This window comes from Dipodomys merriami, unplaced genomic scaffold (genome assembly GCF_024711535.1).
Source record: "Dipodomys merriami isolate MVZ:Mamm:240054 unplaced genomic scaffold, mDipMer1.0.p SCAF_1, whole genome shotgun sequence".
Taxonomy (NCBI): domain Eukaryota; kingdom Metazoa; phylum Chordata; class Mammalia; order Rodentia; family Heteromyidae; genus Dipodomys; species Dipodomys merriami.
Window position 1 is genome coordinate 55596734 of NW_027202270.1, and position 18551 is coordinate 55615284.

Sequence of the window (18551 nt, forward strand, 5' to 3'; positions counted from 1 at the left end):
TTATATTTAAAATCTAAATAAAAAGTAATTGAATAATGAAAGTGATCATTACCATATTTTAAAGTGATTTTTTTTACTATATGTGATTACCTAGTTCATATATTCTATTCCAAAACAAATCATCTTTAATGCTATTAATCATCATTTCAGACATATCAGGTTCATAAATTTCCTCATCTACTTTCCAAATAACTAAGACAGATTTTAAATCACTTATTCATATTATTGCAAATAACTTTCTAGTTCACAGTACATTTTTGGCATAGTTGGTATTTCAAATAAACTTCAGGTCAAACTATATAAAAGTCACATATTTTTTAGTATGAATAATCTTTCTTGGTTTATACAGAACTCATTTCCCCCTTAACAATTAAAGTGTGACACTGAGGAGAAATGATTTTCAGAATGCACATAATGAAAATCTATACCCTCTTGTCCTTGAGTGGTAAAAGCAGAATAAAATGCCTGGAGTAGTGTAATGCATGAGTGTCTCCCTTGAAGTGTAATGAGAAATATGCTAAGTGCAAACAGTGTTTCTCTCTTCATCAGGGAATCATTTAAAGCCCCTAGATTTGAAAAAGAAAATGATCTAATTTTTATAATGGCAAGAATCTGCCCATGTGCTAATAGGTCTGAAAATGTCAGCCTCATTTTAAATGAATTTTGCACCCCTTGATTCTATCTATTCTTTTCCTTCCCAAAGACCAAGAAATGTTACCAGTACAGTCAACAATTACTCTAGAGAATGAAAGAAGATTGAGTGGAGAGAAGTAAAAGTCACGACTAGACTAGCAGGAAAGTCTCAACATTCCTGAAATGTCAGTAGGAAGTGTTTCACCAAGTGAGCAAGCAAATGAGAAGGCTGACTACACTCACTGCTATCATCCGGCAAGTGCCAGACATCCACAGGGAACAGAGACCTCCTGAGACCTGCTGAAATCCCAAATTGGCCATAACACATCACTCTCTCTCTCTCTTAACCTGAAGAATATCAGGGTCTTCTGGGTCTGGATGTTATTTAGGCATGATGAAGAGAGCCAACAGTGTAGCAGGCAGCAGGAAGGCTGGCCCCAAAAGCAGCAAGTCAAAAGAACAAAATGGAACACACAGGTTGCCTGCTGGACTAACCACATGGAAACTGGTACCAAGGGGCCGAAGGAGAATATGGGAAGATATGGTCATAAGAACTAAAGAAATGGAAAACTGAGACAAGTATTTCCAGTTGGAAAAAAGCCCTTGAACTTAAAAAAAAAAAAAAAAGAGAGATGGCTCATTGTTAAATATGTTTGTAGTCAAAACAACACAAATAACAATGATTCAATGAAACATTAATAGTAGGAAAATGAAAGAAATGGGGTGAAAGGCAGAAATTCCCGTCCTCATAAGGAAATCAAGAATGTCAGCAATTGCTCATTCAACAAATGGTATAACCATATCATTGAGAAATTAGGAGATGAGTATCTAAAAGACAAAATAATTGGAAGTTTAAACTTCCTGCAAAAAAAAAAAAATGAGGCTAGGTGGTTAAAGGACTGTCTTTCAGTATTATATTTCAGCACATGCTTACTAGAAAAATCAGAATAGAAACAGTGACCAATATTAAAACCAGAACAATTCGGAAACTACATATTACTAGGTGAAGGAAATGAAAGCTAAGCATAAAGATTGCATCTGAGCAGTTGATCCAACATTCATAAAGAAGTCAAAATTAAAACATTTTTAAGTAGTAAACACTATAGAGCATTCATCTTTTTGTTGCTGTTACTGTTAATAGAACTGGGGGTTGAACAAAGGTTTGTGCTTACTAATCAGGAGTCCTACCACTTGAGTCATGCCTCTATTCCTTTTTTCCCTCTGGTTTTTGTTGTTGTTGTTGTTGTTGTTGTTGTTGTTTTTGACATGTAGTCTTTGCTTTTTTTGCCCAGGGCCTGGACCTTGATCCTATTTATGTTTACTGCTTGTAACTAAGATGACAGGCATGTGCCACCATGCTTAGCATTTTCTGTTGAGTTGGGGTGTTGTTAACAATTTTTGCCTAGGCTAGCATGGAATTGTGATAGCAGCATTCCACATGGCTGGGATGACAGGAATGCGCCACTGTCCCCAGTTATATCACCTTCTCTACTGTAAGCATACATAAGGTTTTCATAAGAGAAAAAATGGAAAGAACATAATCAGGAGGAAAGTGGTTAGCTAGAAACAGAACTTAAAATGTAAGAATCATAAAAACTAAAGGACTTTTCTATAACCATGGAGAGACTAGGGGACCAGGACAGTTCTGTGGGGGGTAAAGAGTTTTGCTAGTTGTTAAAATATAAGAAGTTGATCACAATTACTCAATAGCTATATACATGACTGTATAAGATAATGCTAAGTAAAATGAACTACAAGATTTATAAACAACAGGTTTTTCTTTGTTTTTGTTCTTAATATACTACGTAAACTTATTTCTTTTTTTCTTGCATTTTTCCCTCCTATGGTTTATCCCTTGTCACTGTATTTGATTTTTGTACCTTGTGTATTGTATATACATTTATCTGAATTAGGAAAGGAAAGAGGAACAACAAAATGGTAAGACAAAAGACAAAGAGTGAACCAATGTAACAGCAATATAAGAAAATAGGCTAGAGGGCTGGGAAGGTGGCTCAGTGGTAGAGCGCTTGCCTTGCAAGCCAGAGGCCCTGGGTTCGATTCCTCAGCACCACATAAGCAAAAAGAAAAAAGCCGGAAGTGGCACTGTGGCTCAAGTGGTAGAGCGCTAGCCTTGAGCTGAAGAGCTGAGGGACAGAGCCCAGGCCCAGAGTTCAGGCCTCACGTCCGGACCCAAAAAAAAAAAAAAAAAAGAAAGAAAAGAAAATAGGCTAGAAATGAACTTTACAAGGTGGGGGAAGAAGTGGAAGAAAAACAAGGGAGGGGGTAACAATGTTGGACAAGAAATGTACATACTGTCTTACATATTTAACTGTAACCCCTCTCTATATCACGTTGACAATAAAATTAAATCTAAAAAATATAAGGAGTTAGAGACATTCTAAACAATGCAAAAGGAAGCAATTAAGGTTTTTTTTAAAGATAATTTTCCAGTTTAAAAAGAAAGGATGATGGGGTGCGGTGAGGGGATAGGGCTTCTACTATAAACCTCCTATCTAGTGATTACAAACACACTGTGAAGAGGATCCTGGCCATTCATAGTGCATTTTGACAAACTATGAATCCTAATATAAAAGGAAAGATACTACTACTACTACTAGTAACATGTAACTGAATGTTACTATTAGATAAAATAACTGATTTAAAATAACCTTGACTCACAGAATTTGCATGCTTGATAACATTTTTGATGTTAGTAAGTGTTAAGAGTGGAATTTATTCTTAAACAGGTAGAGTTGTGTCATTTAGCAAATACTCAGGAGAAAAAGAAAGTTGCTGAACAACATATTTGGTATGACATTTTTATATTTTATGTGTAAGAGCCACTTATTTCGATGGGCGCTGGTGGCTCCTGCCTGTAATCCTAGCTACTTAGGAGGCTGAGATCTGAGGATCACAGTTCAAGGCCAGCCCAGGCAGGAAAGTCCGTGAGACTCTTATCTCCAATAAAACCACTAGAAAACCAGAAGTGACTCTGTGGCTCAACCGGTAGAGCTCACCTTGAGCTGAAGAGCGCAGGGACAGCGCCCGGGCCCAGAGTTCAAGCTCCATGACTGACAAAAAAAAAAAAAAGAGCCAGTTATTTCTAACCTTGGCTCCATATTAGAATCACCCAAGAAATTATTAAAAGACAAGTGTCTGGGTGTCTGGGTCCCACTCCAGCAACCCTGATTTATCTGGCCAGAGAAAATGCCCTGACACTAGGGTTTCTGACATTCTGACATCCCCCTGCCCCACTGCTTCCTTACCTGAATGAGTATAGGAAAGGAGGAGAGGTTTGGTATTTAGATGTTTCATTTCTTACTTTGCACATTTGTGCACTGTTTGACTTCTAAAACAATGGAAATAAAGTAAAATACACTGTGGTGTAATTCAACTGGACACATTTCTATTAACTATTAATAAAAGGAAACCTGTTTATAAGCTTTAAAATGAAAACAGGAAAATACGTTTTGAATCATGTTTCAATGCTCAGCTGTCCATTACAGCACATTTTTAGAAGACAACAAACCTAGTATGGTTGAAGTACAAAAGTGAATAAAGGGCAGTATGGGGCCCATCACGATAGTGTAAGACAAACTTATGGCTTTGCTGTGCCCTATGAGCATTCTGGCCTCACCCTGGAGGAAACAGGCCAAAGACCTCTGACCAATGAAGTGACGTGATATAGATTCCAGATGGAAGACAGCTAAATTGTAAAATATAAAACCATAAAGTTAGAAGAAAATACTGCCTGGCAGCATGGCTGTAATTCTGTCTACTCAAGAAGCTGAGATCTGGGGATTGTGTTTAGAAGCCAGCTTGGGCAAGAAAGTGCAAGAGATTCTTATCTCCAATTGAAAGTAGAGATGTGGCTCAAGTGGAAGAGTACCAGCCTTGAATGGAAGAGCTAAGGATGGCATCCAGGTCTTGAGTACCAGCATACATGCATGCGCATGCATGCGCGTGCACACACACGCACGCACACACACACACGCACGCACACACACATACATATACACACACACACACACACACAGAGGAGGGAGGAGGAAGAGAAAAAAATGACAATGTTGGGCTTGAGAGCCAGCTCAGTGGTGAAGAAATTACTTATACATGTACAAGGCCCTTGGTTCAATCCCTACCACAAAAAAACTCTTTACTCCACACACACACACACACACACACACACACACACACACACACACACACACACACACGAAATGCTGAAGAACACCTCTGAGACCTAATGTGAGAGAAATATATGAATAAAACCTACAAATCATGTAAGCAGGAAAAACAAAGCAAAAGATGAACTTGGAGGCACATAAGGTTTTTGGTTTGGGAGATCAGCTTTACAGACAGATGTGGAATGAGAGTTTTGTAATTTTCTCCTAAAGGAAATTTAACTAAAATATGTGGAAGTCCTCCTAGGTTAACCTAAGAAAATGAGGATCCCAACAGAAAAAATAATGAAAAGCTATGGGCAAAAAATTCAAAGACACATAAAAGAAGCAGATTAAGAGATGGTCAAGTTCACATGTAGTCAGGGAAACATATTGAAAATTGAGTTATTTATGCCATGTAGACAAGGAAAAACATGCTAAGTGTTGGAAGGATATGAGTATATAAACAATATCACAACTCCTGAAAGCCTGGGACATAGTTTATATGAACTAATAAGCACACTCATGCTGGCATTGGAGGCTCATGCCTATAATCCTAGCTATTCAGAAGGCTGAGATCTGAGGATCATGGTTAAAAGTCAGACCAGGCAGGAAAGACTATGAAACTCATACTTTCAATTAACTACCAAAACACTGGAAGTGTAGCTGTGACTCAAATAGAATAGCTCTAGTCTTGAACAGTGGCCAAACCCTGAGTTCAAGCCCCAGGATCGGAATGATTCTATGATTGACTAGTAGAATAGATTCTCACTCCTCACATATTTTTCTTTCTTTACTTTTCTTTTTTTTCTTTTTTTGTCTTTTCTTTTTTTGGTACTGGAGACTGAACTCAGGACATTGTATTTGCAAGGCAAATGTTTTATCACTGAGCTATCTCCTAGACCCTCCATACCTATTTTTTTTTAATTGTCACACAGGTCCTGATGGGACATAAGCCTTCTCTGTGGTGATAGGAGATGGAAGCAATCTAAACACTTGACACTGAATGAGTGGAAAGATAAAACTGGATCTTTTGCATCAGAAAATGCTGAACTGCAGTCAGAATGAACAAGCTAATGTTGACACAGCAAAAGGGAAGAATTTTTAAAATAAATTGCTGAGTGGAAAAGATCTAGTGAAGGAGAATAATAACATTTATATAACATCTTATGTAACACAAAATACATATCATACAAGAGTACATAATACTTTGGAACTGACCTAAAATAAAGAGAATATTTATTGCTGATCACTTTATCTAAAAGAGTATATGTATCATACAATAGTATACACAGCAAAGAAAAACAATACATCAAATAAGTGCATATGAAGTTAGTGGCAGATAAAGGAGATGAGAATAAAGTAAATGAATAAAGAAAACACTAAAGTTAGATGTGGTGGCTCACAGTCTTAGTTACCTAAAAGGCTCATGATTGTTCAGTGCTGTCCTGGGCAAAAATTTTGCAATACTCCCTCTCAGGCACTGGCTGGATATGTGGTATGTTTCTTTCATCTCATCTGTGCTGGAGGCTGAGATCAGAAAAGTTTAAATGCCAGTCCAAAAATGCCAAAAAAAAAAAAAAGTTCGAGACTATCTCAACAAAGTTGAGTCTGCAGGATCATACCTGTCACCCCAGCTATAGCAGTAGGTGTAAATAGGATGATTATGGTCAAGAATGGGCTGAGGAAAAAGTGAGACCCTATCTAAGAAACAATCAGAGCAAGCTAGGCACCACTAACTCACATCTTTAATCCTACCTACTCAAAAGGCTGAGATCTGAGGATCAAAGTTCAAAGCCAGCCCAGGCAAGAAAGCGTGTGTAACTCTTATCTCCAATTAACCACCAAAAGCCTCAAGTAGATGTGAGCCTTGAGCAAAAAAAGCTCAGAACAGTGCCCAGGCCCTGAGTTTAAGACCCAGTACTAGTGCACACACACGCACACATGCACACAAATAAATAAATAACCAGAATAAAAAATGGATAAAGGCCTGGCTTACATGGTATAGCAAAACCCTGAGTTCAAAAACCACTAAGGGCTGGGAAGGCAGTGGTAGAGTGATTGCCTTGCATGCATGAAGCCCTGGGTTCGATTCCTCAGTACCACATAAGCAGAAAAAGCCGGAAGTGGCACTGTGGCTCAACTGGTAGAGTGCTAGCCTTGAGCTGAAGAGCTGAGGGACAGCGCCCAGGCCCAGAGTTCAGGCCCCATAACCGACACACACACAAAAAAAAAAAACCACCAAAAATGGAAAATCATTTTCTTGACAAAGAGCTTACCAAGTGAGCTGCATAAACAACTCAACTCTTCTTGAAGTTTTGCAATGCCTACAAAGTCTAATAAATAATATGAGCAGAGTGGGAAGACCCAGAGAATTGAGTTCTGGCAGTCTTTGGTGGCACTGATTCATGAAAACCTGAGACTCATGCTCACCTCAAGGCAGAGTCAATAAATGGTTAAATCATGGTAAATCATTCCTCACACTCAATCCTGAGAAACTCTACGCCTGCTTTCCCAACTTGCTACTTCCCACTTCCAAACTGCAGCCAGCTGTGATAAATCATCTATTCTCACCATCTAACATCCAAGAACATTTTTTAAGAAATAGCACTAAAATGGAGATTGGTTATAGGCTTTACATGCATACTTTTTTCTTATAGATAACACATATATTTCTCCTGTGAAGAGTTAACCTTCAGTCTAGCAACTGTTAGCAGGAGACCCAGAGCCCAGCAAGAAAGATGGACACCAGAAGTCCCCAGCATCCTGCTGTCACTTGACTGTTCTTATATTAATCTACATATATTGGCTACATAAATCTCAATTTCACCTTTCAAAATAAAAAGCCCTAGGTAGATGACACCTGTTATCAAATTGGGTGAAAAATAGTTCAAATAAATCTCACTATTTGATCTAATTACTCTAATGGTATATTTTATAAAGCAATCTGAAGCTGGGTTCAGAGGTGGCTCAAGTGGTACAGCACTAGCCTTGATAGATCAGATATCACCTAGGCACTGAGTTCAAGCCCTAGGACCAGTGTATACATGCATGTGCGTGTGCGCACATGCGCGCGCGCGCACACACACACACACACACACACACACACACACACACACACACAATCTTCAAGTTGGACTACCCCTAATTATTTCCTTAATAAGGACCAAGAGCTGAAGACAATTGTTCATCTCAGTCAGTTATTTTCTTTTGTTTGTTTGTTTGTTTGTTTGTCAGTCGTGGGGCTTGAACTCTGGGCCTGGGCACTGTCCCTGAGCTCTTCAGCACAAGGCTAGTGCTCTACCACTTTAGCCACAGTGCCACTTCCGGTTTTCTGGTAGTTTATTGGAGATAAGATTTTCATGGACTTTCCTGCCCAGGCTGGCTTTGAACTGCTATCCTCAGATCTCTTCCTCTACATCTTGTTATAAGTTTTGCATGTTATCCTATTTTCAGCATATATACTTTTGTCTTGTTGGATAAAACTAGCTTCACAAATGATTTCTTTCCACTGATCCAAAATGGCATAAAAAAATTTTTAGACAATATAATAATAGAGCTTAAATTTGGCAAATGAGTAAAATATAGTTTATGAGAGGCACTTTTAGAGCACAGTGGCAAGGGCCTTAGGAAAAATTGAACCTGCTTCCATTCAGCTGAGGAAGTGCCCGGGTCAAAAGGGTGAAGGGATACCTCATTACTCTGTATGTCACCAGGAGATCCACAGTGATGAGTGTAAAAGGCAGTCGGTGTGCCATGCCCACTCCCTGCACCATTCCTTCCCCCAGCAAGAGTTTTCTGTGTGTGTGTGTGTGTGTGTGTGTGTGTGTGTGTGTGTGTGCGCGCTCCCCTGTCTTGAGGCCTAGGTGCTGTCCCTGAGCTTCTTTCACTCCTGACCAGCACTGTGATACTCATATCACAGTTCTTGAGTAGCTAGGATTACAGCTGTGTACAACCAGTGCCCAACTTCAGCAAGAGTTTTAAGAAGAGTTTTGGATAGGTTTTGGCCTCAGAAATTTCTGGATTTGTCAAGGACACAAATTCAAAAAGATGAAGATACCATGAGTACATTAAACCTGTCTTCATAAAAAGGCAGCTGAGTTATATAAATCTTATACCAACAGCACAAGATTTCTGAATGAAAAAAACTTCATAGTACTCCCCCCCAATATCTTTAAATACAGTACCTTTAACAAAATATAAAATACTGAATTTGTACAGGTAGTGAATATAAAAGATTTTCATTGAAATCGTCATATTCAGTTCCCATTCACTGTAGAGATGAAAAAATATGCCTGTTCCAAGGCCACACAGGTATTTCAGACATGCCTAAAATGAAGACTAGTCTTTCAGGGACCCACACTGCCTAGCTCACCTGTTCCTATTTGTTTCTTGGCATTTTTGGACAGCTTTTTATTTATTTTTTTTTTATTTTTTATTTTTGGGTCCGGTCGTGGGGCCTGAACTCTGGGTCTGGGCACTGTCCCTCAGCTATTCAGCTCAATGCTAGCACTCTACCACTTGAGCCACAGCGCCACTTCCGGCTTTTTTCTTTTTGATTATGTGGTGCTGAGGAATCGAACCCAGGGCCTCATGCATGCAAGGCAAGCGCTCTACCACTGAGCCACCTTCCCAGCCCTGGACAGCTTTTTAAAAACATTTCTGAGTTTCATCCTTGCCCTGACTCAGAGTAGGGATTATAAAACTCTTTCACCAGAAAAACCATCAAAAACCAATGATAACACTGTCACCAGAGGTGCTATACTAAGGAATTATTTATCCATTGAGGAATGAACAAAGGAGCTGGGGATGTAGCTCAGTCAGTGTTCAGGAGAAGGGAATTTCAGAGGTATGATTCCATGGGGCAGGATCACTGGAGGCCAGCCTAAAAGCTACCTGCAGTATATTGGCAAAGGGACAACTGGTTAGAATTGAGATGGTGCATGGAAAATGCTCAATACAGTGTTGGTGACAATCTTCTTAGGCTCCTCCACATGTTTAAAGTGTGAGACATTACTAGTGGCATTCTCAAATGTAAGGAAAAAAACACCTGGTGCATATGGGAACTTGGCCAGGCACTATTTCTGGAAAAGCCTCAATAATAAAATTAAGAATAAAGAAAGTAATCTCTATAGGAAAGGAAAATGCAAGGATTCTAGTACAATGAGAAGCACCTTCAGGAGCTGGAGAGGATGCTCCCAGAACACAGCAGGCTTAACCAGTGCTTGTTGAATTAAACTTTTTTCCCTCCATACCTGAAGCCTATGGCCCTACACCATGAGATGACCTAGAATATGGTTTGATCCAATGAATGAACTTGAAAATCAGTATATAAGCAAACCCATACTATTACTCATTATTTAGGTATATCACAGGAGTTTTCTACTACTCTGATTTCACATGTTATATTTCATATTTTTGGCGGGGTTGGGGGTGGAGATGTGCCTGTCCTGGGGCTTAAACTCAGCACTGTCCTTGACCTTGTGTGCAAAGCTAGTGCTCTACTACTTAAGCCCAGCTCTGCTTCCAGCTTTTTGGTGGTTAACTGGAGGTAAGAGTCTCACAGACATTCTTGCCTGGGTTGGCTTCAAACCACAAACCTCAGATCTCAGCTTCTTGATAGCTAGGAATACAGGTGTAAGTAACCCGCACCTGGCACCATATTTGTCTAAAAAGTCTTCTCTGCCAGGTACTAGTGACTCACACCTGTAATCCTAGCTACTCAGGAGGCTGAGATCTGAGGATCACGATTCAAAGTCAGCCCAGACAGATAAGTCCCCAAGAGACTCTTATCTCCAATTAACCATTCAAAAACCAGAAGTGGCACTGTGGCTCACAGTGGTAGAACGCTAGCTAGCTTTGAGCAGAAGAATTCAGGGATAGCACCCAGGCCCTGAGTTTCAAGCCCCAAGACCAACAACAAAAAAGTAATAAAATAAAAAGGCTTCTCTTACAAAATCTCCTGCCAAGTGTTATTCATTTATTTATTCATTTACTTGTTTGTCCATTTATTCAGTTGTTCATTACCCCACTCATTCATTCAACAACCAATCCCTTTGAACTGGAAATGTGTCTGCAGTGGTACAGTACAACATCCTTACTCAGAATTTAAAATGACATAAAGAGATCAGTGTGGAATAGTATTTGTAGAGACTATTTTAACACTGGAGTTCTTTCAGAACAAGTTTGTCCAAATTTAACTTGAACAATTACATAAACATTTTGTCTGAACAAACCCAAACTTTGAGGAAATATTCAGAACCACTGTACAATTTACATAAATGTGCAGAAACAAAGAAGGAGGTAACAATGCTTGATAAGAAATGTACTCATTACCTTGTCCATGTAATTGTAACTTCTCTGTACGGTATTTTCACAATTAAAAAAAAAAAAAAAGGCCATGTGGCCAGGCGCCAGTGGCTCACGCCTGTCATCCTAGCTACTCAGGAGGCTGAGATCTGATGACTGCAGTTCAAAGCCAGCAAGGGCAGAAAAGTCCCAGTGAGACTTTTATCTTCACACTCAAAAACCAAAAGTGGCACTTATAGCTCAAGTGGTAGAGTGCTAGCCTTGAGCACAAAGAGGCTCAAGGACAGTGCCCAGGCCCCGAGTTCAACCCCAATGACAAAAAAAAAAAAAAAAAGGGGGCTGTTTTCAGCCTAAGTAGGGGCTTAAAGATTCACTATGTTAGTTGCAATTGTTTTCAATTGTCACACAAAGCTAACAGTCTGTGCGAAAAATATCACTACAGGTTGAATCATACTATGAGAAACTCCATGTCTGGTTACTTAATTCTTTGCCTTCTCTGTCCCATACCTGCATCAATTTATTTTTTGTTAGGATGTTGATGTAACACATTTCATAAGGAATATATCACAGGACTAAGAATAGGCACAAGACTATGATGTTATATGGAAGATGTTTTTCTTAGTTTCCGTAGTTCTGACTATAACTATTCTCTAAAGGCACAGCTAGGAGCTAAAATGGCCAGTACTCAAATAGTGCTAAGATTGTCATTGCACTCACATGTTTTATTATCCATCCACAACACAGACTAGAAAGATGGATGGGCCTCATGTTCATGTTTAAGACATCATCTCAAGCAAGACAGAATGAATTTCAATTACTGTTATTCCCGTACTTCATGACAATGGACTCTTACTTAGTGATACATGCCAATTTGTCTTTCAGGCACCTTTCTAACTGTTCTTTGAACATAGTTTTCCATGTAGCCACTACTAATTCATTATGCTTTATTTAGTCCATTCTCTTATTCAACAAGAGCTGGATTTGTAATATGGGTTATTATATTCTGTACACACACACACACACACACACACACACACACACACACACACACACACACACACACACACACACACACACACACACACACACACACACACACACACACACACACACACACACACACACACACACACACACCCATATATTTACCTGACCTTCCACACTGCTCAGAAAGCTGGGTAGTATCTATAGTCTTACAAGTCTCTTAGTACTTCAAAATTTGGTTCTTTACATCTTCCACTTCAACTAAAACTCAGTATTACATAGTCAAACAATTTCCCACAAACCCACTCGATATTATGCAGTGGAAAATGTTCAGTCAAACTCTGTTTAAATTTCTACAGTTCGCCATGATTTATTACTGCAATAATAACTGAGGAGGAAAGAATTCTACATTGTGTGATACAATTAATACTATCTCCATTCTTCACACAATTTAATATAATAAAAATTTCCTCTTATATGTACATATATTCAAATAGCCTATCACAAAACCACAGTTTGAAATTGAACTGCAAAGTTGTCTTCTAAATAATTTTACTATGGTTTCAAATTATGTGTTATAAAATATTCTTTCTTTAATCAATTCCGTTTCTGTAATTTTTTCAGCTTGAATTTCATTATTGACTACATAGATTTAGTGGAAGTAAAAACATTCAAGGTGGACAAAATCAGGATATGCACTTTCTTTTTGTAACAAATGTTTGGTATTTGAAAGAGTGTAAAGCTTGGCAGCAGTGGCTCACGCCTGTAATCCTAGCTACTCAGGAGTCTTGAGATCTGAGGGATCATCATTCAAAGCAGACAAAGTAGCAAAGTCTATTAGACTCTTATCTCAGGGACAGTTAGTTCAAGCTCCAAGACACACACACACACACACACACACACACACACACACACACACACACACACACACACACACAGCTTTAACAAATTAAGACAGCAGTTTACCCTAAATACAACTTTAATTAATTATATGTGCCAATGTATTTTAATTATTGACATTAAGGATCGGTGTTCAAGCTAGATAATACCTATTATCAATTTTGTTATCAAAACTATATACAAAAACAAATCTTTTGACCATTATTTATTTTTATGGTACTAGAGTTTGAACTTAGTGTCTTGCACTTGCTAGAAATGTTCTACCATTTGAGCAATCCCTCTGATTTTTTTCTTTTGCCAGTCCTGGGGCTTGAACTCTGAGCCTGGGTACTGTCCCTAAGCCTCTTTTGCTGGAGGCTAGCATTCTACCACTTGAGCCACAGCACCACTTCCAGCTTTTTCAGTTTATGTGGTACTGAGGAATCGAATCCAGGGCTTCATGCATGCAAGGCAAACACTCTACCTCTAAGCCACATTCCCAGCCCCTCTATCTGATACTTTTTAAAATTAGAATCAATAAGCATATAAAAATGTCATTATCATTCCCTCATTTTAAGATGATACTGAGCTAAAAGGTTAAAAGTTTTACTTATAAGAGGCCCTTAGGCCAGCCTCTGGTGGTTCATGTCTGTAATCCTAGCTACTCAGGAGGCAGAGATGGGGTGGAGCACACTTTGAAACAAGCTCCAGCAAAAAGTTTACAAGACTCCATTTCAACCAAAGCTGGGTGTACCTGTTATCTCAGCTATGTGGAAGGCATAAATAGAATTCATGGTCCTGGATGGCCTGGGCAAAAAGTGAGACCCTATCACAAAAATAATGAGAGGAACAAGGGCTATAAGTATAGATGAACTGGTAGAGTGGCAGAGTGCCTGCCTAACCAGCAATCTCTAAGAAGCAATCTCTGAGAGCATGAAACCTCATACCACCACCACAACACAAAAACAAAAACAAAAACAAACAGGAAACCCTAGTTTCATTTCCAAACTCATTGATTAAATGCATTTAATTGCTTTCATTCATTCATTCATTCATTCATTCAACAAATATCTACCTAGTGGATGCTTAGAATGAACTCTAAAAACATAATGGCACAATATAAGCACCTCTAATAGTCTTTTGAGAAAGACAGACATCAAGTAATTCTACAAATGATAGTAAAATTAAAAACAGAAACGTTGGAGTTACATGGAGAGCCTTTATCAGGTAAATTACCAGGAGAGACAGAGCACAGAGCATCCAAGATTCACCACACTGAAATTCAGTGCTGTTGCTTCCAGCTTTGCATATCTGAATACCAGGGTGTTTCTGTGTTCTTGTCTATAAATAGAGCTGTTGTCATTAAATCTAGTGATTAAATCTTTTAATTCATATAAGATGAGTGGTATAGTGCATGCCACACAGTAAGCATGGAACAAATGTGGCTATTATTTTATAAGAGAAACTGAACTGGGATATAGGAATACTGGGATATAGGCCAGGCTGTCATTTTGGAATCCCCAATTACAAAGAAGTCCAGCCATACAAGGCCATGAAGGGCAGTCAGGCTCTCAGTCTTGCTCAACAAGCAACAGTAAGTGGTGTAATGATGTGACCTAATCAAATGGCCTTTTTTTTCTTTTTTTGACTTGGCACTTGGAGAGAATACTGAGATATGATGTGCTAAACCTCAACAATTTTACTCTTTTATTTTGATTGCTAACAATACAACATTTTCTTAATATAATCACTCCATTCAGACAAAGACATTTAGGTTGTGCAGGCAGACTCCTTGTTTTCAGTGTTTATACAACCAGGAAAACTTTGATTTACTACAATTTACCTGAAACCACATTCTTAAAGAACAGGTTCATAGCTAGCCACCCATTTGTAAGAGCAAAGAGACTATTTATTACAACTTTCTAGAATGCCAAAGATCAATTATCATCACCCTTTTTAGAGGAAATATACCACAAGCTCATTAGGTATGACCCTTTTTGAGAAAGACACAGGCTGCATATCCAGCATGAAGCAAACTGAAATATAGGGATGGGCAAGTGAAAGAGAAAATCTCTATAAGAGATGACTACATATATCTTAAGCAGAAATGCTAATCCTGAGCCATACACTGCTCTAAAATTTGCCAAATGAAAACAGCAATGAACCTTTGAACAGAACCTCAATGTTTCAGTTCTTAAAGGCAAGTAAAATTGATGCAGTTCACTCAGGTTCTAGAGCCCTTAAAAATGCTCAAAGATTCATTTTCCTGTTATCCTTACCTTTAATGTTCACAAACACATCATACAGATTCACTAATCAGGCTGGCACTAGCTAATCAAATGGCTGAGAAAAATCAAATTAGCTCACAATGGATTTTTGCTGTCAGTTTCTAAAACACTTTGCAGAACTGTAATGAAAACCAATACCTTTTGAGATTGTTTGTTAATTTCTTTATCTCTTAATATTGCCTGCAAATTTCCTTACAGCAGAATATAATTCCAAATTCCACTTGTTTAATAAAGGTGTTAAAGTGGTTTAATCAAAGAGTTAAGCAGGTAAAAATTTTCAAGCTCTACAAAGAATAAAAACACTTTGTTAGAAGATCCTTTGAATACCATCTCAATGTACAAAAATGTTATCTGCAGCCAGACGTTGGGTGGCTCTCACCTATAATCCTGTAACTCCATAGGCTGAAATCTGAGAACCACAGCTCTAAGGCAGCCTAGGCAGTAAAGTCCCTAAGACTCTTATCTTCAATTAACAACCAGAAAACCAGAAATGGTGCTACAGCTTAAAGTGGTAGGGTGTTAGCCTTGAGCAAAAAGAACTCAATGACAGCACCCAGACCCTGAGTTGAAGTCCCATGACTGATTTAAAAAAAGAGTTACCTGCATTCAACTATAGGAGAGTATATCTACATTCCCAGCACAAGGGAGTCAGCGGCTGGACAATGGCAACCTTGAGACAAGATGGGGCTATATGGTAAGATTCTATTCCCAAATGCAAGTGATTGTTTTCCAACTTAACATGTAGATTGTCTCTCAACACTGTATTACATATTTTTTTCACATCTTGCTAGAGTTAATGTCCAGATAACTACACAGGTTCATAAAAATTATGTGAAATGATTATGAAATTTCATGGCTGAAAATACAAACTTGAGCAATAAAAGGACAGAATGAGAGGGAAAAATGATAATAAAAAGATTACAACAATGGATGAGTATTTTGCTTATTATGCAGAAGAAAGAGAATCAAGAATTCCCAGAATGGAACTACAAATTAGGAAATTTTTAAAATGCAGTGAAAATAAAACAATATAGGACAAAAAAAAAAAAACAACTCTAAGAAAATGGGACAAATAAAGAAAGGAAACTAAGTCTCTAGCACTTACCTTTACTTTGCAAAAGGTATATACTTCATAACTCAGAACATTGATTTTTCTTAGGTGGTACTGGCAAATTGGCAGCTGTTAGTAATAGATGGTCCAAATGACTACTTTTCATATCTAAATTTCAGGTCCTAGCCACCAATGTTTAATATTTCCACATGGGATGTGGGAAAGCTACTTAAGAACTTATCACTGAGCTGGGTGCCAGTGGCTCATGCCCATAACCCTAGCTACTCAGGAGGCTGAGATCTGAGGACTGTAGTTTGAAGCCACCCTGGGCAGGTAAGTCTGTAGAATTCTATCTTCAATAAACTACTCTGAAAAAGCTAGAAGTGGTGCTATGGCCCAAGTGGTAGAGCATTAGCCTTGAGCATGAAGAGGCTCAAGGACAGCACGCAGGCCTTGAGTTCAAGCTCCAGGATGGGGGAGGGAGAAACTAATCACTGGTCTGTGTGTACGACAAGAACCACTATTTGAACCACATACTTTCAGAAGTAACTTTTCTTCCTTTGCAGTGCAATCTGCAAGTAAAAAACATCAAGTTTCAGAAAGAGTTACAGAGAGTAGTCAACCTACCCTTTATGAAGAAAACAAAAATAGTGACAAGGAAGAATATAAACCTGAAACTAGACATAACTAGATATATTAAGAAAATTGCTAGAGGGCTGGGGATGTAGCTCTGTGGCACACGGCTTATCTAGCTTGCATGAGGCCCATTGGTTCAATCCCCAGTACTGTTCTACCACAAGTATGAAAGGCATGGAATACTGGAGAAGGATGCTGTCAGGAATAACAGGCACAGTCATTCTGCCTTTCTATACACGGATCAGTATCAAGTCATAAGGCTCTATGGTAATGGGTCAAGAAAATGAAATAGAACCTCTATCACTGACATTTTAAAAGTTTAAAATAAACTTTGATCTGCACTGTCCAAGAGAACTTCCCATGAAGACAGAAACATATTTGCATATTAGGCATTGGTCATCAGGGACTACTGAGCACATAATATGTGGCTGGTGGCTTGTGTGGCTGAGAAACACAATTTTCTAATTTATTTAATAGTGACATATGACTAGTGGATAAACTAGACCATACAGATCATTGGCACATGAGAGGCCACAGGTAACAATTCAATAAACACTGCTGATACTACTCAAGTGGAATATAGTAATATATCACTAACATTAACAACAGTGGTTAAAATCTGACACTAAAGCTATAAGCTAATTTGGCACCACTTCACTAGTACATAAGGGTGGATAGCATTCATTTGTACAACCACTTTTGCTGTTTCATGTGTTGTATGATAGTTAATTCTTCACATATAATTTACTCACTCATTATCATTCAACCCAACAAAATTGTCTCTCCAAAGGCTATCTTTGTACTTGTATCCACATTTGAAACAAGCCAGTTTAAAAAATGGGCAAAGATTTTAGATTTCTCCAAAGAAGACATGCAAATGAAAAGAAGCATATGAATAGATGTTCAAGTCTCTAATCATTGAAGAAATGTGAATCAAAACTACAATGAACGCTGGGCAGTGGTGGCTCATGCCTATAATCCTAGCTACTCAGGAGGCTGAAATCTGAGGATCATGGTTCAAAGCCAGCCCAGGCAGGAAAGTCTGTGAGACTCTGATCTCCAACTCACAACCAGAAAACCAGAAGTGGTGCTGTGGCTCAAGTGGTAGAGTGCTAGTCTTGAGCTGAAGAGCTGAGGGACAGTGCCTGGGCCCAGAGTTCAAGACCCACAACCGACAAAAATAAATAAATAAATAAACCTGACTGCTTAATACCTACTAAGAAAACTATGATTAAAGAGACAATAGGGCTGGAGGCATGGCTCAAGTAGTACAGTGCCTGCCTAACAAGCTGGAGACTCTGAGTTCAAACCCAAGTATACCTTCTTATCCCAAAAAGTACATAATAAAGTGTTGGTGAGAATGTAGAGGACTGGAATGCTCAGACATTCCAGTCTGGTGGGAGAGTAAAGTTGTACAGTTGCTTCTGAAATAGTTTTGAGGCTTCTAAAACAGTTCTAGGTAGATATTCAGAAGTGAAAACATTTATGTATACAAATACATACAAGAGCAGGACACCAGTAACTCATGCCTACAATCTTACCTACCCCAGAGGCTTAGATGTGTGGATTGTAATTCAAAATCAGCCTGGGCAGACAACCTATGAAAGA

The 18551-nt window shown here is 38.6% G+C and overlaps 1 protein-coding gene and 1 non-coding gene across 11 annotated transcripts in view; one reads left to right on the forward strand and one right to left on the reverse strand.

Annotated features, from left to right (window-relative positions):
* Window positions 1-18551, reverse strand: part of Pkp4 (plakophilin 4) — a 219247-nt gene that overhangs the window by 177820 nt on the left and 22876 nt on the right. The gene's annotated exons all lie outside the window — the stretch shown is intronic.
* Window positions 5982-6051, forward strand: LOC138835505 (small nucleolar RNA SNORD2). The gene has a single exon (XR_011374645.1). It is a non-coding gene; the product is annotated as a small nucleolar RNA SNORD2 (small nucleolar RNA).